Source organism: Gopherus evgoodei, chromosome 2 (genome assembly GCF_007399415.2).
Source record: "Gopherus evgoodei ecotype Sinaloan lineage chromosome 2, rGopEvg1_v1.p, whole genome shotgun sequence".
NCBI lineage: Eukaryota > Metazoa > Chordata > Testudines > Testudinidae > Gopherus > Gopherus evgoodei.
Window position 1 is genome coordinate 280,751,083 of NC_044323.1, and position 26,096 is coordinate 280,777,178.

Consider the following 26,096-nt stretch of genomic DNA (forward strand, 5'->3'; position numbering starts at 1 on the left):
CCTCTGTGAAAGCAAAGGCAGACAATCATTTCGCGCCTTTTTTCCTAAGCAGATGCCATACCATGGCAAGCATGGAGCCCACTCAGCTCACCGTCACTGTACATCTCCTGGGTGCTGGCAGATGTGGGACTGCATTGCTACACAGCAGCAGCTCATTGCCTTTTGGCAGCAGATGGTGCTCCTGGAGACCAATACTGTCAAATTGCATCCACACAATCCCAAATTCAACCCAGCAAGGCCGATTTCAGCACTAATCCCCTCGACAGAGGTGGAGTAAAGAAATCGATTTAAAGAGCCCTTTAAGTAAAAAAAAAAGGGCTTCGTTGTGTGGATGAGTCCAGGGTTAAATCAAGGTAACGCTGCTAAATTCAACCTGAAGTCATAGTGTAGACCAGGCCCGAGTCTCAGTTAGAATCTTTGATCACCAAATCTATACAATCTGCGGAGTCTAAAATAACATCTTCCCTCCACGTGCTTGTAGGAATCTTCAGCTGGAATCCATGCAGACTCTTCCTCTGTTGAAATCACTGCTAGCCAGCTGGATAACTGATTAACCAATCACTCAGTTAAGTCACAAGTGCACAGATCTAAAGAAAACCCTGTTATAAGACAATATAAAACTGAGAACATCAAAACAAAAATGACTCTTTCCCCATTACCACATTATAGAAAAGTTGGTGACTCAGACTAGTTGAGATAATTTATTTAGAACAGTTTGGCTAAAATCAGGGGTGAAAGTAACTTAAAGGACTTACCGGTATGCCGGAGTCCTGAGCAAGGGGCATGGCCTCAACCGGAAGAGGCGTGGCCTCAACTGGAAGAGGCAGGGCCTTTAAATACCCTAGCCCTTTAAATCAAGGTTTAAAGGGCCAGGAGCTCTAGCTGCAGCTGAGAGCCCCGTGGCCTTTAAATCACCCCCCCCGGAGCTACCAGCTGCAGAGGTGGCTGGGAGACCCAGGGCTCGGGGGCAATTTAAAGGGCCCAGGGCTCCAGCCGCCACTACCACAGTGGAGCTTTGGGGCCTTTAAATCACCCCTGGAGCTACCAGCTGCAGAGGCGGCTGGGAGCCCCGGGGCTCAGGGGCAATATAAAGGCCTAGGGCTCCAGCCGCCACTACCAAAGCGGAGCTCTGGGGCCTTTGAATCATCAACGGAGCCCTGCCCCCGCTACAGCAGGGCTCTGGCAGCAGGGCTCAGGTGCCGATTTAAAGGGCCCGGGGCTCCTCACAGCGGCAGGAGCCCCGGGCCCTTTAAAACACCGCCGGAGCCCTGCCGCCACTACCCCAAGGCTCCGGCAGCAGGGCTTGGGTGGCACTCTAAAGGGCCCGGGGCTCTGGCCGCTGCAGGCACGGCAGGCTCCAGGCACTAGCCAAGCAAGAGCGTGCTTGGGGCGGCAGATTCTAAGGGGCAGCTTCCCTCCAATCCTTTTTTTTTTTTTTTTGGTTTGCCACTCCAGCCACCCCACAGGTTTTTTTTTTTTTGTTGTTGTTGTTGTTACTTCGCTGCTTCGGTCACCTCGCATGTTTTTTTTTCGTTTGCCACTACAGCCGCTCTGTAGGGAGTGGCGGCATGGAGGAGGGGAGCGCCCTGCTTGGAGGGGGCTGTGCACACCGTCTGCAGGCGGCGTGGCGGGGGGGGCCGCGTGGCAAGCGTCTCACCTATAGGAAGCCCTGGCCGCCCCTTCTTCTCTCTCCCTGCCCCACTTCCTCCCCTTCCCCCTGCTAGCCAGGGCGCGTGCTCTGCTTCCCGGGGCACGTCTGCAGTGCAGGGAGTCCCTTTGTACCCTGGCTCCGGCCGCCCCGCGTGCTTGTTTGTTTTTTGTTTTTTTGCTTGGGGTGGCAAAAAAGCCAGAGCTGGCCCTGGCTGCAGGGAGCCCCGGGCCCTTTAAATCATTAGCCTGGGGAAGCCGGTCGGGTCTGGCCCAGCGTGCTGGCTCTTGCCGGTATGCCAGACCAGACCAGCTTACTTTCACCTCTGGCTAAAATGAAAACAACATTCAAAGCATAGAATTAAAATAGAAGTTATTTTCCCCTCCCATTTTCCCCAGGCTATAATTACCATTGCCCAGGCTGCCCTGCTAAATGGTTAACAATATCACTAACCTGCTACAAAATGCTTCCAAATTAGGGACAACAGCCTGCTTCCTGCTCTGGGGCTCAGGTTCTCCCAACTCACACAGGGCACATGGCCCCCTGCAAAACAGCTGCACTGACTACTCCCCATGGAGTCTGAGCCCAGCAACAAGGAACCCATTGGAGCAGACCCAAAACTACCACACCCAATTCCAGCAGCTGCTGGATGTGGAGTGCTTAATCTGCCTAGCAACAGTGACCCAGACACAGCTCATTCCTACCTCCCCCCAGTGGGTGTCTTAAAGAGATATCTCCCTCTTAGGCACATGGGTTACACAGGAACACATGGGACAAGGGAAGTGGAGGAGCGTAGGGACACACAGAGGCGGAGGAAGATGTGCCTAATTAAATAGGCAAGGTAGGGATCAACTAGGCTCTGCATGGGGGAGGCTCCCCCCAAATCCCTAAGCATCCCTCCCATCCCAGCCCCCTCAAAAAAACCTGTTCCATACCTCTCCCCCCCACCCACTCCAGGTTCACTCCCAGGCTCCTGTCCATTAATTACTTCCCTCTCAGCTCTCCATTACCCCTGACTCCCACAAGCCTTTGCACTGCCATTGCTTCTGAGCGGTGTGGGGGATACCTTTCTGTATTGTAGTTTAAATGAATTATTACTCAAAGTTCTGTTTTAATATACCTAGTAAGAAATCTATTTGTCAAAAAAACATTTCCTGAAACTTTTTTGGTGTCCATATTGTTACAGACATACATGCTGACAGGTATTTTGAAATAAATTACCAAAATAATTGAAACTGGCGTGATTATATCGTGTTTTGACAAATAAGATATGTTGAATTTTGCAGAATTTTAAAATGTGGGCAGAATTTTTAATTTTTTGGTGCAGAATTCCCTCTGGAGTAGCCATTTCAATGCTACTTCTGTGTTTCTATAGTGATATTTCTAAGTGGACCTCTTCAAAAGAATCAGAACGGATGAGAAATGAGGGATGATCTGTGCACACAGGGCTAAAGGCACTAATATCAAAACATCTACCCTACCTGCAAGGAGATGGTGATCTTGTCTGCTGTTTCTCATGATTTCTTATCTTCAGAGGAAAGACATTTCGCAACCCCAAGCTGGTGTCACAATGTGCCATGTTATAATAATGCAGTTCAAATGGGACAGGTAAAACTCATAAGGAATAAGTTTTTACATACGAGGGACTTTGCCTTTTAAAAGGGTGTCTGTATTTGGAGACAATCAGAGATGAGCTCAGCAGCATGATATTTTTGGATTTAATACCAAAACTCCTGCACCGTAAGTCCCTGAATTAATATTTCTCAAGTTGGGCTCCATCTAATTTCCACCTGAATTTATTTACAGTGAATTAAAATGTACAGTAATGAGGAAAAACTGTAAATACTGAATATAAGTGAGAAGTTAAACACAGGGACAAGCATTGCCAATACAGCTGTCTGAAACTGGATGGTTTGGACTTACAGTGGCTTGCTCAAACCTCTCTTTGTTGTCACTTTGAGTTGTATTCCTTGAACTTCACTTTGAGATTGGGGGCTCAAGCTTGAAATATCTCTACGCACGCAGCCTACCCTCTTATCCCAGTAATTTAACACAAATATAAGCTGTGACTGCATGCCATGAGATGGACCTGAGGCAGCATTAGACTGTATTTGTGCACTGGACTGGAAAGAAGATGAGAGAGCATCTTATGAAAATATTTGATACTAAAGGAAACTGGCAGTGTTGAAAAAAATCAATTTACAATATGAGAAGTATGACTGTAACACAACGACCCACTTTGATTCTAGATGTAGATGGTCTGGATACCATCTACATATGTAGTCATATACCATGTTTCTAGAGAAGGAGATGGAATAGACTGTGGAATAAGAATTAATTTAAGAGAAGTTGATTTAACACAGTGGGGAATATAGTGAATTTCAGATTAAAATATTAAATGAATTGCACTGGAATCAAAACAGGTCAGTTTGATACCATTACAAAAAGAAATTAAGGGATAACAGTGAAAAGAAAGTCCATTGAGAAATTCAAGAAAGCACAGTGTCAGTGATGTGAATTGTTGCATACACACAAAAGACATCTAGCTTTTCTGCAGAAACTGCAACAAAATTAATCGTTTTGTTTCTTCTCCCCGTTGACCCAGTTCAAGGTCCTTTGGGCTCTGAATAACCCATATGTAAACCAGCCCCAAACATACTTTGGCTGATAAATTGCTACATCTATGGTGGGGACACAGCAAGCTCCGCCAATTGCTGTCATCAAATTTTGCATGCTCCCAGGCTTTCCCATATGAGAGTCATCTGGGGACGCACCATGTTCTACTGAGCCAGGAAAACCTCAGAAACCATTAAAATTTTAAACACAGCACCTGGATCACCAGACACTATCAGCGCTGCTGAAACTCACGTACATATCAGCAAAGGTATTTTGGGAATAAGGGATTTGGAATTGTGTGGAAATCTGTTGGAACAAAAGACTGGATCTGAGTGGGTTAACATTTCTGACCCTTCAGAAAGTCCTGCATTCCTTTTTATCTGCTCTCCAAACATTTCAGAGAGGTCAGTCTACGCTTACTGGTGCATATTGTGCACGGGGTGGTCTCTTTCCTCCCCCTGTGCCCCAAAGATTGCAGACCACACAAACTGTTGCTTGACTGATTCACTGCCCTTTTGTTCACAGGATTCCAAGTATCTGCTGACACCTTCAGGCAGAAAAATGATTCTTTCCAGTTTAAGTGTGTGTGTGTTTCTCACTGTTATAGATGCACAGTGACTGAAGTAATGCGGGAGGAGAGTTCTTTCATTTCATCTTGATTTGGTTACAGCAAAGATGTAGCCCATAATTGCTGAGTAACTATTGTATTGTACCTTTCTTAGGAGCTCTGAATAACTGCCTGCAGTTCCTCCCCTAAGAAGGCTGAACTCTGAGCTAGCATTTATTTGGTTCTATAGGCTTTGCTTTATCCATATGCGTATGTCCTTTTGTCAGATTTTTCTCTTTGCAGATCGTAAAAGCTTCAGAAGCAAGGTTAGTTTATTCCTCTGGGTCTGGCAAGCTCCTAGCACGTTTGGGGCACTGCTTTAATCTTAATGACAAAAAATAATGGTATATGCAAATCACTAAATGAGAAGGATTTGTTAGTCTGTATCCACAAAAACAATGAGGAGTCTGCTGGCAACTTAAAGACTTAAAAACAGATTTATTTGGGCATAAGCTTTCGTGGGTAAAAACCCCACTTTTTCAGATGCATCTAAAGTGGGTTTTTTACCCATGAAACTTATGCCCAAATAAATCTGTTGGTCTTTAAGCTGCCGCCAGACTCCTCATTGTAAATGAGAAGGTTAAAGCAGGGCAGGAGAATAGTGAGGAAGCAGAATAGTTCTGGGCTCAGACCATAGTCATGGTGTTGGATTCAGCATTTCCATGTGAAAAACATGAAGGTTGGTCTCAGTGTTGCCACTTTCCAAGTTGGTATCATGAGATCACGAATCTGATCATATTTAATGTTTTCCAAAAAGCCCCAGCTCCTGGATTCATGTGATTCTATGCAAATATCAACTTTCATTTAAAAATCAAAGGAAGTTTCTAGCCTTATGGTTGTTGAAAAAAAAGCTTGACAGCATAAACTCTAATGGCTCAGAAACTAGAAGGCAAATAAAAAGAACCCAAAATGTTGGGATTTTTTAGAATATCATGATTTTTGCATGCTTGCAATTGTCTGTACTGAGCTTAGGATAGGAGTTCAGCATTCAATGGGAAAAAGGAGATCCAGGAAGCAAACAGTGAGCACTGTATTCTCCCTTTAGAAGCATAAGATTCCAGGTGATTGGGCTGTGTGTGTGTGTGTGTGTACACACATTACTACTGCTTCGACCAGCATTCACTCCCTCTCTCTGCAACTATACCCTGCAGAGAGGGTGCAGAACTAAATGAGAGGGTTTAGTTTAGGAGATCTGAGACTGTCCCTTGTGATACCCAGGATTGTGGCTTGATTTCTAGAGCTGGCTGGGAAAGCAAAACATTTTTCATTCAATTTTCTACAGAATTGTTCAGCTTTTTGTCAAAAAATCAAAAACCAAATATTTTTGCCCAACCAGCCAATTTTTTTCCAGAAAAATTCTAAAATTATCCTTTTTGAGTTTTCAGTGAAAATCTTTAATCAATCAATCTATCTATCAATACAAAGGGACATTTTCTGAGAACAGTCCATATGAACAAAATAACAGTTTCCGTAAAAAAAAAAAAAACCAACAACTTTTCAGCAGAAAATGTTCATCCAACATTACATTTCTCTACAGATGCTTATGTTCTGGGGGGATGCAGCCCCGTCTGCTACCTCATCCGAGGCTCTGCAATTCCTTATTCCTCTCCTGCTAGAGGGAAGCATGAGGTGACCACTTAGAGTTCTAATTCAAGGGGTTGGCATATTTTTCTTCTGCTGGGTGATTTTTCTGCAGGGGGAGGTTATGTAATTCCTACAAGGAGAAAAGTGGCTATTTATAGATTTCTAAAGGGTTATTATTTTGCATCTGTACTTAAGTGGAAACTGTTCATTAATGTGCATAACAGGAGTGATTTAATACAGATGTGATGGAGCTAGGTCCATGCTCCAGCATACAATCATTATACAAGAAAATTGGTTGCTATAGTTTATGGAAAATGTAATTCAGCATGACAGCTTCCTCCTCTGTTTCCAGCTTAGCCACTAAAAAAATCCCTCTGGGCTGGAATTTGGCTCATGGGGCAGATTCTGTTCTCAGTACTACTTGTGAAAGCACATTGAAATCAGTGAGGTTGCCCAGTGCATGAAAACAGAATGTGGTACTCAAGGTCTCAGGTCTCAGGTCAGCCCCTAAATCTTCTGAATAGAAAAGAAACATTTATATTGACATTTCAATGTTTTTCAGCGCCAAAATATAATGTAGATAAACATGCATTTTTCAAGCTTCACCAGCAGCGGGCACTCAATTTAGGTTATCTAGAGCTTTTTTAATAAGGCCATATTTTACCTGACACTGTCCCTCTAATTTTTTATAGTCCCATAAGGTGAACATGGCAAATGTAAAGCTGGTGCCTGCACCATGACAACAGCATACACTTTGACGCTACTGTAATATTCTAGCCACTGTGTGTATGTACAATTGCACTCTGGTTGAGGAAATCAGAACTGCTTAGCTGCTAATTGCTGAAGCTAGTGCAGAATGTGGCAGCTGTTTTGGGACTGTCTTATTATGAGTACATGAAATGGGTGCTTTGGGATGTGTGCTGGCTGGCTGTTGGCTTCCAGGTGGAGCTTAAAATGTTGATTCTGACCTTTAAAGCCATAAATTGCCCAAACCCTTCATTAATAATGATGTAAGCAGGGTCTGAATGAGCTCTCCCCTGACATCTAGTGAGGAGCTGGGGAAAAAGATTTCAGGAACAGACGATATTTGCATAGACATGCCTACTCTGCAGGTGCAGCTGCTTTGCCAAGGTGATCAATTTTGGCTGTGTTTGGGTTACAAATCACTTTCTATTTGAATGCAGAGGTAATGAAATGTTGTTATCCTTATTGTATGAGTAAAGGACAGCAGAACTGCACTGATTGAGGGGAGACACCTTAAATGTAACCTCACTTGTTAATGCCAAAACCCAGTGAAACAGAGGGAGGTGGGGAATAGATGGCTTTTGTTGTATGTGGTGCTATCTAAATTGTCCCAGACACAATTTGATCCTCTACTCTTCAGTGTTTAAAGATAGTACTGATTGGGCTCAACTGAACATCCTTGTCTCTGTTCAGGGATTAGTAAAGTTGATATCACTGATGAGCACATCTAGGGGCTGAGCCTTAGATTGGGTATGGGGAAAATGTTGTAGAGAAAGACAATGCAAACCCTGCACTAGCAGTGAGGTTCCCCACTACCTGCTGAAATCACTAAGAACTGGGTTAAGTGGTGGAACCTCTGAACATGATGTCGCAGAAGTAGCAGGGAGCAGCAAGTGGCAGCAAGTGGTGGCAGAGGAAAACAACGGCAGCTGTGAGCCAGTTGCAGAGGTGGTAGCAGCAACAACAGAGGCATTGCTTGATGCCCCCTCCCATGTGGTGGGAGGTGAGCCCACATGAATGCACCTCTGGGTCTAGGCTACTGTGTTCAGAGAAACAGGATTTTATGCTCATTTTTTGTTTACACCAAGCATATATATGACCCATATTCAAGAGGAGCCCTAGGTGTTTTTCTGGCCAGGGTGGAAAATGTTTTCATTGCCTGTTGGAGTGGCCAAGTCTCATCCCCCAAGAAAAGCAAGCCAATCAGCAGAATGGAGGGAGGGGGAGTCCAAGTGCTATGGTGACCCCAAACAGTTAGTACCTAGGGTGACCCTGCTACTCGACCACCCCTACAACCAGCCCTGCTTGTATCACCAATTTCTCATCATACAGAAACAAATCTTCAAGGCTCCAAATACTGTCTAATCACTCGGCCCAAAGGGGAAATGGTATTATTCATCGTGGCCAAGGGTGGGTCCTGAAAAAGTTGTATTTAGCTCCTTCAGAGCCCAACACTGGTGCTCCTGTGACAAACTTACCCATATGGTAGCAAACATTCAAAACCCAATTCTTCCCTCAGATATCTAGTGGCCTGGTGGGTGGTGACAAGACTTCCAATGAACGATAGTACTATACAGAGATACAAGACAAGAATTTGATCCAAGATTCCTTCATGTCAATTGCTTTATTACTGTAAAAAAGAGGGGAGTTTCCGTTGACTCTCCATAGATTAAAAGATCTGCCACTGTTGGGATGGAGAACCCAGAGAAAGTTCTAGCTGGAAAGTCCAGCTCCAGGTCCGAACTGCCCCTCAAAATTCAGTGGTGTTTGGATCCAGGGTTTTGCCCTGGGCTTGTTTCTACAAAAAACGCAAACTTCAGGCTGATGCCGGTAAACAGATCCATAAATGTGCACAAAACTTCCCAGGCAAGGTTGTTGAGGTAAAAAATGGGAACATTCAGAAAACAATTAGGTGCTGCCCTGAGGGTACAAAAGCAGGATAAGCCTTTATGGGCTGAGGGACCTTTACTCATTCCCAAAACAACTATTCTGTTTCCTTCTAATAAGCCATTAAGTTACAGTGCTGACATTATGTGGCTTCCAAGGTCTAAAAGAAGCTATTATTCATCTCTCAATAAAACTGGTACTGAGTTACAGTCAAACTCTAAACCTCAGCTCCCTGCCTGAAACAGAGGGTTATTTTATGTTTAAAAAATAAAATCTTTAAAGAGTTTACAAGCAAACAAACAAAACCAACTAATCAAAAATCAAAACTAAATCAACCAACAAACAAAACCTAGGCTGAACAGCCAGTGCAAAAACCCCACCGAGTGAAGAACACGAACAAGCATTTTCAAGTTTATTTTATCTCTCCCAACTCCCACATCAGCAAAATGACACTGAAAATGAATGTGGTAATATTAAACCATTATGTCAACTGTGCCCCTGCTGTGGCTATGGGGGTTCATAGTTTTCCTGTTATACTGACAGTTAAGGAGCGTAGCCCCCTCGTGCTCTTTTCTCTTCATTATAAAGGAGCATCTGTTGCCTTCCTGCTCTGTGTCCTCACCAGAGAAGACCAACATGTGGGAAGGATTTAGCTCTCGGATACCAAGTGAGGTGGTAAACAGTGTTTGTTGAAAGAAAAAATGTCTCTTTAGGCTGATAAAATATTTGCTCTCCGATTAAGTGCTCTGTTAGCAATTCCATAGTCCCCCTGCATGAATTTTTAGGTAAGACCAATTAACGTGTGATTTATTTTTACTTTAGATATGGCTTTTGTCGCAATGAAGACTGGTGAAATCATCTGCAGTGTATTGTTAAAAACATAGCCTCGTGTCCAATTAGATGCAGCAGAATAGTTGGCTTGGCTCAGAGAGACAGTTCTGTCTGGGTGGTAGGCATTTTGAGAATGTTTCCAGAATGAGCTTTTAGCAGAAGATAGCATTAAGCAAACAGTGTATTTTAATTAAGTGGATGGGCAGGAAATGTCAGGAATACTTGGCGCTGATGCTGCATTATAATGAATTGTGTAAATGGGAGCTATAGTGGTGACAAATGCAGAGCTCCAGATAATATAAGAATTTCCTATGGAAATTGCTGATCTTTGACAAATGCAGTAGATCAAATCATCACACATGATATTTACAGTGTTCTCTTGATCATAATCTAGGCTGCTGCTCAAATCGCCTTTCTGGTTTGTTGCTGAGTCTGTCACCCCTTTCTTTAAGACCCTCTTTCACTGCATCAAACAGCAACTCTTTTTCCTAATCTTAAAAGCCCTCCACAATTTAGCCCAACTCCACCTATCTATCCTATTGTTTTACCAGAAGGTCCTCTCCATTCTTTGCTCAGCCAAGGATGCTAGCTTCTGTCATTCACTCAGAAGAACCTTCATGCTCTCTCTCTTGCTATCCCCTATGTGTGGGACAATGCCCCATTTAAAATCTGTAAAGCCACCATCCAGTCCTCCTTCCAGTCTCTCCTGAAAACTCTCCTCTGCTATAATGTCATAATCTCTTTGTATTTCAACTTCTCCACCTGTGAAATGGAAACAATTCTTCCCAACCTCAAATGGCAGTTGTGAGGATCAATTTCTTCAAGTTTGCAAGGTGCCACAGGTAGCCAGATAGCTACCTAAACATAGAGATACATCTTGATATATTTTATTTAGGCAAAATATAACCCATATTAAACATGTAGCCTTGGGCCATGTCACTGGCCAATGCTGATATTTGGAATATCGCCACTCTATTGTGTGTGAACATAATGTTGACAATCTTGTGGTAGCATTACTGCAAGTAAAATCACTCTGTTCTGCTTGACATGGAGACCTCCAGATTTTGAAGAACAGCAAAATGATGCAACTTCTGAGCACATCCAAAAGAAGGAGAGGAAATCTGCTTTCTAGTTAAGGACATAATTGCATAGACACATGCACATGATCAACTTGATTTTCGAGAGGTGAATGTGGTAACTCATGTGAGTAAATTTGCTCATAAACTTATCTGTTTGCAGGAAAAAACTACATTGCAGGATGGGACCCAAAGGCCCTTGGTAGTCAAACCAAGTTCTGCGATAATAATTAGTAAAGCTCCCAGATAAAATAAGCTCTATGGAAGATTTCTGTACAGAATGATTGACATCTTGGAATGGACTGATTGAGACACATGTAGGTTTATCCAAGATATTTTCAAATACAATTCAAGATGTGCTAAATTAATGATCACAGACATAGATCAGACATTCAGTACAGGAAACTGAATCCACGCGCCATGTGCCTGTTTCTACTGTAATGTATCAGTAATTAGTTTAAATATATCTGTTACATCTGTTGATTTTGCTTCTACTGCTGATTAGAATCAAATCTGCATCTTTACTTATAGAAGATCCCATATTGTAATAGTTTAATAAGCCCAAATGAAAATTGCCTGAGTTGCAGGACTCGAACAGCTTAAATTAGTGTAGAAAAACACACATTAACAAATAAATATTTCACTTGAAATGGAAACTTATGGAGTTTCTTTGTACAGTTGCAAGCCTTTAAGGCTTTATAGTGGCTGTAAATTTATCACTGAATCTATTCATGCCTAAGAGTGTTTTGGTGGAAGCAATGTCTTTTTCAATACCTCACCTGTCAAGTGTAGAGAGGGTATACTTATCTGGCAACAGCTGACTTCCACCTTTGAGTGCAGTTTCCACTTGTGCTGAGAATGGGCAACAGGGGATGGATCACTTGATGATTACCTGTTCTGGTCAGCCCCTCTGAAGCACATGCATTGGCCACTATCAGAAGAAATGATATTGGGCTATATGGACCATTGGTCTGCCTCAGTATGGCTCTTCTTATGAGAAGTATGTAAAAACTGAAGTGTACATGAAATAAAGCTAAAGGTGTGATTCTCTTCTTCTTCACTATAAACAAAGTGCTCGTGTCCTGTGTAGGCTCAGAACCAGGGGCGGCTCCAGGCCCCAGCCCGCCAAGTGCGTGCTTGGCGAGGCATGCTGCGAGGGGCACTCTGCCAGTCACCGGGAGGGCGGCAGGCAGGCAGCCTTCGGCGGCATGACTGCGGAGGGTCCACTGGTCCCACGGCTCAGGTGGACCTCCCACAGGTGTGCCTGCGGAGGGTTCGCTGGTCCCGCGGCTTTGGTGGAGCTGCCGGACCAGCGGTCCCTCCGCAGGCACGCCTGCGGGAGGTCCACCGGAGCCGCGGGACCGGCGACCGGCAGAGCGCCTCCCGCGGCATGCCGCCGTGCTTGGGGTGGCGAAATGTCTAGAGCTGCCCCTGCTCAGAACTCACCCCTTTCCTGTGGATTGACTTTCTTACTAAACGAAGGAACAATAAGATCCCATAAAGTCTATTCCAAGCCTTCTTCCCAGACTGTCTGCCCATAGATGTCTGGCTTCAAGAAAGTATCCCTATTTAGGAAAGCACTTAAGCATATGTGTCATAACATATTCCCAGATTTAGACCTTAGCATCCAAAATATGGGTGTTAGCATGAAAACCTCCAAGCTTAGTTACCAGCTTGGACCTGGTAAAGCTGCCACCACCCAAAAAATTAGAGTGTTTTGGGGCACTCTGGTCCCCCCAAACCTTCCCTGGGGACCCCAAGACCCAAATTCCTTGAGTCTCACAACAAAGGGGAATAAATCATTTCCCTTCCCCCTCCTCCTTCCAGGTGTTCCCTCCCTGGGTTCCTGGAGAGATACACAGAAGCAAGCTCCGTGAATCTAAACAGAGGGACTCCACCCTCCCCGTTTCCAGTCCTGGAAAACAGAAGTACCGAGAGAGAGCCAAGCTTCCCCCCCACCCCCTCCTTCACCCAGAGGAAATGCAAAGTCAGGCTAGTAAATCTACACACACAGATTTCCCCCTGACTTCTTCCTCCCACCAATTCCCTGGTGAGCTACACTCTCAATTCCCTGGAGTTCCCCACTAAAGAAAAACTCCAACAGGTCTTAAAAAGAAAGCTTTATGCAAAAAGAAAGAAAAATACATAAAAATGGTCTCTCTGTATTAAGGTGACAAATACAGGGTCAATTGCTTAAAAGAAAAATGAATAAACAGCCTTATTCAAAAGAACACAATTCCAAACACTCCAGCAACTACACACATGTAAATACAAAAGAAAAAAAACAATAACCCCTATTGTTTTATGATCTTTGTACTCACAACTTGGAAACAGAAGATTAGAAAACAGGAGACAGAAAAATCCTCCCCACAGCCAAGATGGACAGACACAAGACAAAGAGCAAAGAATTCACACCCAAAACTTCCCTCCACCCAGATCTGAAAAATTCTGGTTTCCTGATTGGTCCTCTGGTCAGGTGTTTCAGGTTACTCCTTTCCACGTGAAAGAGACATTAACCCTTAGCTATCTGTTTATGACAATATGCTTTACATTAAGCGCATGTTTAAGTGCTTTCCTCATTATTGAGATGAGGATTTGGAGCTCAGGGCTGCTACTCACTCCTTCAGAAAATGGGGGACAGTTAATGGGCCTTGTTCACTTGTGGTAGGTGTCATAAATTGTACTGCACTGTACTTAGGCTGTATTTTGAAGTTTTTAAAGTCAAACTTCTATTGACTTCACTAGTTCAGAATCAGGCCTTTAAAGATCAAGTCTAACACCTGCAAGCAAACCCGCATTATTTCTGTGGGAGCTCTGTCAAACAGAATGAAAATACTATCTGAGATTTGTAAAAATAAACGGGGATTGTCACTGAACACTTGTTATTGCCAGCTGGGAGGTTGGCTGCTAAAACCATAGCAAATGGAATATGAACTTGGTGTGTGTATATTTTATTAACATTTTGGAAATCAGATATCATACTCCACTTAGGTTTTTTTTCAATAAACATCTGCTTTGTCTGTTTCCTGGATCTACTAGTATTGCTATTCTTTTTTTGCCTGGTTTGAAATGACTGATATTTTTTCTCATATGTTTACAGAAAAGATTTAGTGGAAGGACTGCTGCTTGCTTTGTGTGGAAGAATGAGCACTCACTTGAACTTTATAAATTCAGTGCAAAACCAGCAAAGAGGCAAACTTTCTGCACTCTGAACTGCAAAGTATCCTCCTTTTTTTTATTATTTTTTTTTGCATGTTTCTGTGAAAAGAAACAATACTTTGGCTGGTGGGATTATCTTCAATATAAATTGTAGTTGCTTTTCATGAAAACCACAGTGCAATCGTGCTGTTTTTAATGCTTTTTAAATTTAAATTTTAAAACTTGTTACATGACATGAAAATAACTTGGACTAATTAACTTCTAGATGAGTAGTCAGTGAAGTAAAGAACAGTATGATCCAATGTTTTGAGCCCAGGGCCTAGAAAACTAGGTACTGCTCCCAGTTCTGCATGTGACATTATAGAATCATAGAAAAGTAGGGCTGGAAGGACCTCAAGAGGTCATCCAGTGCAGTTGTTCTCAACCAGGGATATGCATACCCGTGGGGGTATACAGAAGTCTGCCTGGGGCCACATCAACTCATCTAGATATTTGCCTAGTTTTACAACAGGCTACATAAAAAGAACTAGCGAAGTCAGTACAAACTAAAATTTCATACAGACAATGACTTCTTTATACTGCTTTATATGTTATACGGTAGCCTAAAGTGTGTATACACACTATTTTAAACAGGCGTTTTATATCATTTATGGATAAATATTAATGTACATTAAAGTACATTAATGACATTGAAATTGTCCTGGTGGCTATGTGGTTGCAATGTAAAAATGGACAATTGTTTTAAATGAAGAGCAGGAAGCAGTGGTAGTGGCAACAGTGAAAATTTTAAGAAATTGAAAATGACTGGAAGAAAAACAGTAACAGTAGGGAAAAATTAGTATTGGGGAAATTAAGTTTAGGTTTTGTAATGACCCAGCCACTCCCAGTCTTTATTCAGGCCTAATCTGATGATATCCAGTTTGAAAATTAATTCTAGCTCTGCAGATTCCCCTTGGAGCAACTCCCATACTTCCATGTATTTATACCTGCTCCTGTATTTTTCACTTCATGCATCTGATGAAGTGGGTTCTAGCCCACAAACGCTTATGCCCAAATAAATGTGTTAGTCTCTAAGGTGCCACAAGGACTCCTCATTGTTTTTGCTGATACAGACTAACAAGGCTACCACTCTGACACCTGTATGAAGCCAGCGCATTTGCAATGACCTTTGAAGACAAAATATTCTGTGCATGTGGCTAAGCCAGTATAATTTTTTCAAAGAAAGTTTTCTGAGTTCCGGGCTTGAGAGCTTAAAATGAAAAAAAGCTCCACCTATTTCTACAAAAGCACTTGAAGCTTCATATGTAGATCATTTGGCCCACTTGATATCTAAATTCAGCTCCTATTTCCCCAGTATTCAACCCAATTCAGCTCACCTCAGCTGGGTAAGCAACCCATTCATTTTGTCAGATGTAAGCAGCAGTAATGTCTCTTACCAGTCAGCAAGAAAATCTTCCTGAGCTGTCCTCAGACCGTGGTCTGCAAACGAAGTTTAATGACTCCACACTAACCCAGTTCTGGTGTTTAGTACAGAAAGAGTACACTGACCTTTGGAACCAGGCTTTCGATGTTCTGTTACCTTTTGTGTCAATATATCTTGGTGAAGTCTCATTTTCTGCTGTGACTGCCATCAAGACAAAGAAATAGACTCAATGTGGAGAAAAACTTAATTGTTGCTTCACTGCCTCCCAGAATGACAAGGCTCACAAGTGGAAAACAGGCTCAAATATCACACTGAAATGTGAGCACAGTATTTATATTCCAAACAATTTATTTTATAATTATATGGTAAAAATGAGAAAGGAAGCAATTTTTCAGGAATAGTGTGCTGTGACACTTTTGTATTTTTATGTCTCATTTTGTAAGCAATCTGTTTTTAAGTGACATGAAACTTAGGGTACGCAAGACAAATCAGACTCCTGATTTGAAAAAGTTGATAACCACTAATCTAGTGCGTCCCCTATGCTGAGGTAGGATATCTAGACCAACCCTGATAGATGTTTATCCAATCTTTTCTTAAAAACCTCCAATGATGGGGGTTCCACAGTTTCTCATGGAAATCATAAATGACAATGGGAATATATTTTTAACTCGCTCAAATATGTTTTTTTTCCCAGGGGGAGGGTTAATATAATTTTTTAACAATTATGGAGAAATATTATTGTTTGTGTTAAATATTATGTAGTCACTTCATAGTCAAAACTGTATCTAATTTTCTTATATGCTCAATTTTGACACACCCTACATAGTTTCACCAAAACTGAACTATCCCAGTTAAAGTTTCCTCTGCCAGAGTTAGGGTGACCAGATGTCCCAATTTTATAGGGACAGTCCCGATTTTTGGGTCTTTTTCTTATATAGGCTCCTATTACCCCCAACCCCTGTCTCGATTTTTCATACTTGCTGTCTGGTCACCCTAGCCAGAGGAGAATATTTTTTATTTTATTTTTGTTACACACATAATGTGATGTGACTGCACACATACAGCTACCAACACCTTTACTGATGGGATTGTATGTGGAACCTTCAACTCCAAAAGCACACACATCTATCATCTGAACTAAAACAGTAATGCTTTTATGCATGGCTAAGTATCAAGCTGTTATAGTCACTATTACCATCAGCCACTAGGAGGAGACATGGTCACATGCACTAAGGCCCAGATTTTTAACAGTATTTAGGCAGTGTAGTAATGCTTAATTGATTTAGGAGCTAACTCTCATTTTCATAAGGGATTTAGTCATTTGGGAGCCTAAATCACATTGGCAGCTGATGGCATTTAGGCCCTTGCATACCTAAATCACTTCTGAAAATGAGATTTAGGCTCCTAAATTAGTTAAGCATTGCTAGGCTGAGTGCAGCAACACATGAATGCCTTTAAAAATCTGGGTTTAAATGACTTAATATTCTTTAACATTAAAAACTGATATTAATTGATTAAACTAATCACCCTGTGGTCAACACTCTGCTTCTTCTTCTTCTAGCCTTAGTCACACCTATATGGGATCAGCTCGAGTCCTTTTTTCCATTCCAGTCTATCTTGAAGTAGTTCCTTGGAAACTCTGCAGCTTTGGTATGACATCCATCCATCTAGTCTTCCAACCCTTCTCTTACCCTCCACTTCTAGATTTAATATCCTTTTTCCTATGCATTCTTCCAGTGTTCTTTTCATATGGCCAAACCATCTGAGCCTGGATTCCCCTAGCTTTTCTGTAATTGGTACCACCTTCACACTTCCTCTAATTTATTTGTTCCAGTTATGGTCCATCCTTGTAACTCTGAGCATCCATCTTTGCATTTTCACTTCCAGTGCATTCAAGATCTGCTTCTAGCTCTTCCTTCATGCCCAGCATTCAGAGCCATATAAAAGTTAAGGCTTAATCACCATCTCGGAAATCTTACTTTTAATAGATCACTCTGCTCACTTTTATTTAGTCAAAGCCATTCCTGTTCTGCTTATAAATTCTATATGACCAACTTTACCGGGCAAAATCAGGCTTTGTGTGAAGACACATGTTCACGTATTTGGTTGCACACCAGGTTTTGTACTGTTCATTTCCCAGGACACATTGCAGCCATTAATTAATATAGCTCTGTTATTGAAAAACAGACTTGAAGAAGGAATTACAAATCAAATAATCCATGCTTCTTTGAATTTTAAGAGGCTAACTGTACTACATATATTTTCTGAAAGCCCAAATTTTCATAGAATCATAGAATTTACCTCAAGAGGTCATCTAGTCCAGCCACCTGCACTGAGGCAGGACCAAGAAAACCTCGACCATCCTGGATAGATGTTTGTCCAAACTGTTCTTAAAACCCTCCAATAATGGGGATTCCACAATCTCCCTTGGAATCCTATTCCAGTGCTTAACTATCTTTATAGTTAGGAAGCTTTTCCTAATGTCTAACCTAAAATCTCCCTTGCTACACATTAAGCTCATTACTTCTTGTCCTACTTTCAGTGGACATGGAAAATAATTGATCACTTTCTTTTTAATAACAGCCCTTTAACATATTTGAAGACTATTATCAAGTCTTCTCCCCCCACATCCCATGTTCTTTTCTCAAGACTAAACATGCCCAGTGTTTTTTTTAACCTTTCCTCATAGGCCATCTTTTCTAAACCTTTTATCATTTTTGTTGCTTTCCTCTGGATTTCTCCAATTTGTCTACATAGCTTTTAAAGTGTGGCATCCAGAACTGGACACAGTACTTCAGCTGAGGCCTCACAAGTGCCAAGTAAAGCAAGACAGTTACCTCCCATATCTTACATATGACTGGCTATTATTTATAACACTATGATCATTTAGGTGCTCACAAATTGATTGTTTAATTCGTTCCAGTACCTTTCCAGGTATCAAAGTTAGGCTGACTGGTCTATAATTCCCCAGTTCTTCTTTGTTCCCCTTTTAAAAGACAGTTACTATGTTTGCCCTTCATTCCTTTGGGAGGTCACCTGTCCTCCATGAGTTCGTGAAGATAATCGCTAACAGTTTCTCACCAAATAGCAGTAAAAGCTTAGTTATGTATAGTAAAATTGGCCAAAGCTATCCACAGAGGGAAAACCCTGCTCTTGAAACCATAAATGCTGTAATGAAAACAAGTGTTCTTCTCTCCAGTCTGCCCATGATGAAATCTTGATTTCAGGGAGAGACTGTCTGAAAATGTCTGACAAATAACACGTTGTATTGACATTCCTTCAAAGCCTTCAAGAGGTGAGCAGATACAGAGGTGAAATGTTCACATCTCTTCATGGTGTAGCAAACAAGCATTGGTGGCTCCAATAGTGTTTCTGAGGTCATTGCTGAGATTTCTAGAGACAGATCTATACTGTTGTAACAGCTTTGTGGAGACAAAGTCCACAGTCAATTCAGATGCCGTCTGTGCTGACATGGAAAGTTTAATAATAAAAGGCACTTAATGGTAAGCTGTATTGTATACAGTTACCCACCCAATAATATGAATCATATGGCAGTGTGAAGAGAGGAAGATTAAACACTGTGGAGGGGAAATGATGAGTAATACTCCCTTTCTGTAGGGAGAGGTGTTTAGAAATCATGCTCCTCCTTGCTACAAAGAAGTGCAGGCAGTTTTTAATACAGCCCCAGCCAGATATATTTAGCCTTATGATTGTAGGGGATTTCTCAGGCCCTTCAGGGCTGCCTCCTGCCTTTCCTCTCCCTTAATCAGGAGATGACTGGAATTTCAAAGTGAAAAAATGTACCCTTGTCTGAGAGAGTTGTTGGGGGAGAGTCTGATAAAGTATAGGAAAGTGCATGTGGGAGTGACTCGACAGCTGTCTCTCTTGAATCACCACATACACACTTATTTCTGTTTCCCTAATCCTCACTCAGTGACTTCTCCAAATAGTCACCCACCTGTTACAGGTCCTTCATCTTGCTCCAACATCACCTTCCCTAACCTCTCACATCCTCAAGCTCCTGGAGGAGGCAGCCACTGCACCGAACGAGAGCGTGGCCACACCACACATGGCCACATGGAGGCGCCCTGAGCTGAATTTACCTCCTCAGCACATCTCCTGCCACAGATGGCGAGCAGAGGACAATCGTGGGGTGGCATGAATTGGCCCAGAGAGGGCAGCCTTAAGGCACCTCTGGCTATCAGACCTTTTATAGCCCTCACATGGTCCTGGGCCTGAGCTTGGTGGAGTGCAAGGGCCCAGGCTCCACTAGCAGCTCCCCTCCCCACTAGGCAGTTTGAAGGGCCTAAGCCCTGACTACTAGGCAACACTTCCTGCAAGTGAAGGCCATCACAATTTGGTGGGGAACGTAGGCACTTTTATGCCCCTGGAGAGAGGGGAGGACTGACCAACACAGATAGTCAAACAACCTGGGATTAAAAGGCATAAGATGGTAGGTCAGACAATATGGACATAGAGTTGCCTGCTTAAGTGGTTGATGGTGAACCAGTAGCAGCAGGCAGGCCAGCAGGAGCAGCAGCAACAATTCCTATAGCAAATGTCTGCCCAGCAGCAACAGCTCCTCTGGGACTTAGGGCACAACAATAGGAACTGCAACAATTGGTCCAATAGCCTTAATACAGCTTCAGGGTCCACCCCCATGGGGCTTCATCTCCATTGTCTATAAAACTGAGCCTGGGGGTCTGCCCACACCCATGAAACACACAAAGATGAGGCCTGAAGACGACCCAGAGGACTTCTTGAGAACAGTTGAACGAGTAGCAACAGCAGCCCAATGGCCACATGACCAGTGGGCCACCCTGTTGGCACCTTTCCTGACAGGACCAATGCAGGCCACATATCAGGGGCTGGATGCTGTCACAGACAGTGAGCTTTGGACAGTTGTGGAATGGTAAGAAGTGTTCCAGAGAGGGCAGCCTTAAGGTGCCCTTTGCCGTCAGAGCTTTAGTAGCCCTCACAGGGCGTTGGATTGGAGCCTGGTGGAGTGGGAGAGCCCAGGCTCCCCAACCAAGCCCTTTCCCCCCATCTCCACAGTTTGAAGGGCCTAAGCCCTGACCACTAGGCAATGCTTCCCCTGAGCGAAGGCTATCACACTGGACAACGTGCATCATATTTGCAACAGTTGAAAAGTGTGGGGTATCTCACTACATAGTGGTTCAAAACTGAGATTATAGAGAGCCCGGCACTGGAATCAAAGAAATAAGCCATGCATTCTACCCTCCCTGCAAGAGTATGGTCACAATGGTGGCTGCTATGCTGTGCAAATAGCCGATTTTTCTGTTTGCTGGTCGTATCTGTGGCGCCATTTGTGGATGAGGTCATGGACTTGCTCATAATGATCAGAGAGATCAAACAACCTCCTCAGCCCTAGTGGGATGATACAAGGAATTTTGAATTGCCAGTCTGGGATTGCTGCGTGGGATAAGGAGAAGAATTCAGTCTCCAGTTTGACTAGGCTCTTTTTCACCTTCCTAAATTTGAAGCCAAAACCCAAAAACCTATCACTGTGCAACTGTGTACTTTTCCCTTCTCAGTTAATATAGGCTCCAAATGATGTGACTGTGCATAACTTGATAGAGATAGGCACAACAGGGCTGTGCTTGTGCCTGAGACAGCAAACAGTCTGCATGAAGCACACATAAGCTATGTTTGGGCTAGCAGTTCTGCTTACGAACACCGTTGATTTACAAGCTGATATTCATGTCAGGATTTCTTTTAAGGATATCTGAATGAGTCTATTTTTAGACTTTGCTGTGATCTTACTGCATGAGATGTTTCATGCTTAATGCAACATCAACCAGCAGATTTACACTCCTACTGTAGATCGGCTGAAAACTGCCACAACAAATCAGAGCCCAAAATGCTGCTCTGGGAAAGCTATGCAAATAGGTTTTCTTCACAATGACTTGAAAGCCAGGTTGATGTCTGATAAGACAGCTGAGTTTGCGAAAATGATTTCTTCCAGTGGCATAATATTCGGCAACATGTAATGCAAACCATTCCAATCTATTTATTTTCAGGTTAATCAAATCCACCAATCAGAGTCTCTGAGCATATACACAGTGACAAACCAGAATTTAATAATGTAAGAAGGGATATACATGTGACTAGCTTAGGTACTTATATGGCCCCCATCACTGTATTAGCTAAGCACCTCACAATCTTTAATGTATTTTTGCTCACAACATCCCTGCGTGGTAGGGAGGTGCTATTACCATCATTTTACAGACGGAGGCTGTAAGGCTCAGAGACACTAAGGGACTTGCCCAAGATCACAAAGGAAGTCTATGGTGGAGCAGGAAATTGAACATGGCTATTTGTTAGTGCCCTAATTAACAAACTATCTTTCCTCCTCAAGGACAGTTGTGAGGAGGTAGGGCCCAGGGCTGGGAGTTTAGGGCTCTATTTCCAGTTCTGTCACAGACATCTTGTGTGACCTTGGAGGTCCTCACCACACCGTCTCTTCTTGGTTTACCAGTATGAAAATGGGATAATAATACTTTCCCTATCTCCGAGGGTGATTCGAAGTTCAGTTAATTAATCATTGAGAAACATTGAGATCTGCAGGTGAAAAGTGCTATCTAGACATGCAGTAGTTACTTCCAAGAACACATTTTGTTCTGTTTTCAGCAAGTCACTTGAGTTTGTGGGGAATGTGATTGTTTAGTTAAAGGAACTCAAAGCAATGTGAGGAAAGCTGGGAAAAAATTCAATAGGAACATATGCAAATGTTTCATCTACAAAAATTATGAAATATTTTATTAAAACAATTACACAGAAAAATTACGTGGCCTTTGAAGAGTTCTTGTGCCAAATTGAGATGCTAAATTCACACATCAAAATGTGAGTCCTGACTGAAGTGTAACTCCTAAAGCAGCCTTAATTAGGGAGCCACTGATGATGTGTATAATAAAACAATCCAATCTCGCACTACAATCCCACAATCTGATTTGCACATGAAGATATTTCGGCTTACATACCCTCCCACTGAATTCAGTGGGGCTCTGCACAGGTGCAGGGATGCTCCCATGCAGACCAGGTTTTGTGTATTTTGAGGTTGTGTATCTTTTTCATATGATCCCTCTTCTAAATAGATCTCCAGATTCAGCTAATCTCGAAATGTACACAATAATTCCATCTAGATTTTGGAGTCACCTATTTTGAAAGATACCATGCTGCAGAATAGTCTTTTACCTAGCCACTGGGTAAAATGCACCAAAGGCTGTTAATTTTTTTTTAACTGTAATATGGATATGTACCTGTCTCATAGACCTGGAAAGGTCATTGAGTCCAGTCCCTGCCTTCACAACAGGACCAAGTATCATCCCTGACAGATTTTTGCTCCTTAGTCCCCTCAAGGATTGAACTCACAACCAGGATTTAGCAAGCCAATGCTCAAACCACTGAGCTATTCCTCCCCCTCTGTTAAGTAGGGTAGGCCTGGCCTTGGCAAAATAACAAAACACTAGGAGTTACACTAGCTAACACCAAGTAAGCACATCCTTGCTGCAGTTAACTGTTTCTGGGCAACTCCATGCGTCAGTGCATCCATTCTAGCTGTTAACTTGTTCATTCTTGGTTTTTCCCTTTGAAATTCTTTTTTACCCACTCCCCTGCAATCAAGTTGTGGTTCCTGTCACCTAATGTGCTCTGTTAACTGTTCCATTTCATCCTCCATCTGATTTACAAATTTAATGGAAGTATTGTTTGCCACTTCTCCCTCCTGTGCACTTACTTCTCCCGTTCAAACAGGCACCAGTCCATCCAGGCAGACAAAAGCAACAGACACTAGGGAAACAAATTCAGGTTTTGCAGGAACAGGTAGCAACCCTCACTCCCCTCCCAGAGTCAGGATAAATACCAGGGGTATGGCTTCCAAACCCTCTGCTCTAACTTACAGAGCCCCACTCTCCAATCAGAGCTAATAATGTAACCTTCTTTTTCGAATATTTCTACATTTCGGTTATGTTTTCCTTTATATACTCTCTCACACACAGATCTCTCAAGTAACCATGCAAACAAATTCCCAAGAGATTGTACAGGAACACATCAACCCCTCATAAAATAAGGATGGGATGAGAGGATAATGGATAAGGATGTTTTGTTTGAACGAACAGGTACAAAAATAAGGGGGTAACTAACAACATTTACAGTGTATTACATAACTGGTTTGTATCAATGTATAAAAGGAGAAGTCATAGGAGGGGCAACTTTGTGCTGGTCTAGGGGACAAGTCAACTTGAATGACCCTTTAAGGAACACTTAGCTCACATTGGACTCTGGAAAACGCCTGTCTCCACTTAATAGACTTTTTGTGAATGTTCTAACGGGTGGGGATGATGGACATGTAACTTGCCCATGTGACTCCAACACAGGGCCGGCTCCAAGCATCAGCCCAGCAAGCAGCTGCTTGGGGCGGCCAACGGTGATGGGCGGCACGTCCGGGTCTTTGGCGGCAATTCGGCGGTGAGTCCTTCACTCGCTCTCGGAGCAAAGGACCTGCCGCCGAATTGCTACCGAAGACTGAAGAGGCTGCAGTAGATCTGCAGATCGCGATCACAGCTTTTTTCTTTCTTTCTTTTTGCTGCTTGGGGCAGCAAAAACCCTAGAGCCGGCCTTGCTCCAATACCATCTTTCACAGTAAGAACAGATTTCCCTTTACTTGGCACTTGGCAGAAGCTAAAAGGCCCTGGCCTGGAAACATATCCATTTTGCCTCTTTCCTGCTCCAGACTCTGGACTGTGAACATATACTAATGGGAGCATTCTAACCAAGGGACTGATGACTTTAAGATAATCTGGAGTCTTCATATTTCCTTGATCCTTTGCAGATGGACTTATGAGTTGGATATGGTACAGAGACTGTTCTAGCCTCATTGATTGCTGATTTCTCCCTCGCAATGGACAAAGTTCAAATGTCTGCTGACTTTCTCACATGAGTCAGCAGCCTTTGATACCTGTGGTATAAGCAACATAGCCCTTGCTTGAGTGGTTTTGTTCTTTCATCTCCAAATGCCAAAGCCTGTTCCCATTGAACTCAGTAGCAAAACTCCTTTTGATCTCAATGGGAACAGGATTTGGCCCTAAGAGATCAGAGAATGTGATTTTGATCAATTGCTTATCTGTCCAGAGACAGTTCTCATGCATGTTCTGCCAGGCTGATTTTGATTGCCCCTCCTCTATGTCATGCTGAGGAAAATAATACATGGCACACACCGTTCTATGCCTCTTTTCCATCAAACCCAGATGGCGCTGCATCTTTGCTTTCTTGGTGCCTGGCGGAGAGCAATGCTTATATAAAGGCAAGCTGGCAGAAGCTTAGTTTGGACATAAGGGAGGCACTGATAGTGTGTTACGGGAAAGTGGGGTGATTGTCCTTCCTATCCTTCTTTAGGTAAGACATTTTCAATTTGGGGTGCTGCTGGAGCCTCAGTGACACCTGGAAGTACAGGTGGCACCAGGGGCCCAAAGCATCATTTTACACAATTTGAGACAGGTAAGGGAGGTGTCGGAGGGAAAAGGGACAGCATGAGGGCCCCGGGCGGGGAGGAGTCACATGGAGGGTCACGTAGGAAGGTCACATGCCCTTCCTTGTGTCCCTCCCATGAGTGCAGTACTGGCAAGAAATTATTTCTACTTGCACCACTGTAAATAACATTGAGGTCTGCTGAATTAACGTGCTGCACTCTCTGCAGCTGACATTGGAGCTCCAAGAACACCAACACTGGCAGAAGTAACAACACTGCAGCATCAGCAACGCTCCATATGTTACCGATCCCCTCAGCATTAGGGCCTATATCAGGTTAATCCTGAAGCATCATATTTCAGTACTGAAATAGGTGTTAAAATTACATTTGAATTTATGTTTCTACAACTCCAGTTTTTAGACATGAATTAGATCTTTTTACCTGGGTTATTCTACTAAAATAAAATTATTGCTTGACAGCAGAAAACCATTTACTGACTCATTCACAGATTCCAAACCAAGTAACAAAAGTCTGTGGAGTCCTTGGCACTCAATCCCTTGTATGTTGGGTCATCAGCTAAATAATTTTCAATTCCAATTCCACTTCCAGCTGAGCTGATTAGTAATTATTTTTGGTTACACATTTTTAATAGTATTTTTTGATGTTTACATAAAAATCAGACACTTTAGTGAACTGCAAAGAACAATTAAGTGTGATTAATGGAGCTCTTTTTGGTTTTGGAGAGGTAATTACTTGTTGCAATTATTGTTTTTGTAATGGGGGTGTAGTTCCTACTACAAGGGTCATCCTTTCATGTAACTCCATTATCTGTGTGTGAAGTACAGTAATTCTTCCTGACGTTCAATTGTCCTTGACCATTCTTCTCACAGGGGTTTTTCTCCCTGGTCCTTTACATCAGTGCTTCTCAAAGCCGGTCTGCCACGTATTCAGGGAAAGCCCCTGGCAGTCCAGGATGGTTTGTTTACCTGCTGCGTCCGCAGGTTCGGATGATCGTGGCTCCCACTGGCCGCGGT

At 42.9% G+C, this 26,096-nt stretch overlaps 1 long non-coding RNA gene across 1 annotated transcript in view; it reads right to left on the reverse strand.

The window, feature by feature from the left end:
• Nucleotides 1-5,355: 5,355 nt before the first annotated feature.
• LOC115645241 overlaps nucleotides 5,356-26,096 on the reverse strand; it is a 23,835-nt gene continuing 3,094 nt past the window's right edge. Inside the window, exons 2-4 of the long non-coding RNA XR_003998690.1 lie at nucleotides 18,529-18,532; nucleotides 15,195-15,255; nucleotides 5,356-5,386 (exon numbers count right to left, since the gene is read on the reverse strand). This is a non-coding gene — a long non-coding RNA (uncharacterized LOC115645241). The remainder of the gene's footprint in view (nucleotides 5,387-15,194; nucleotides 15,256-18,528; nucleotides 18,533-26,096) is intronic.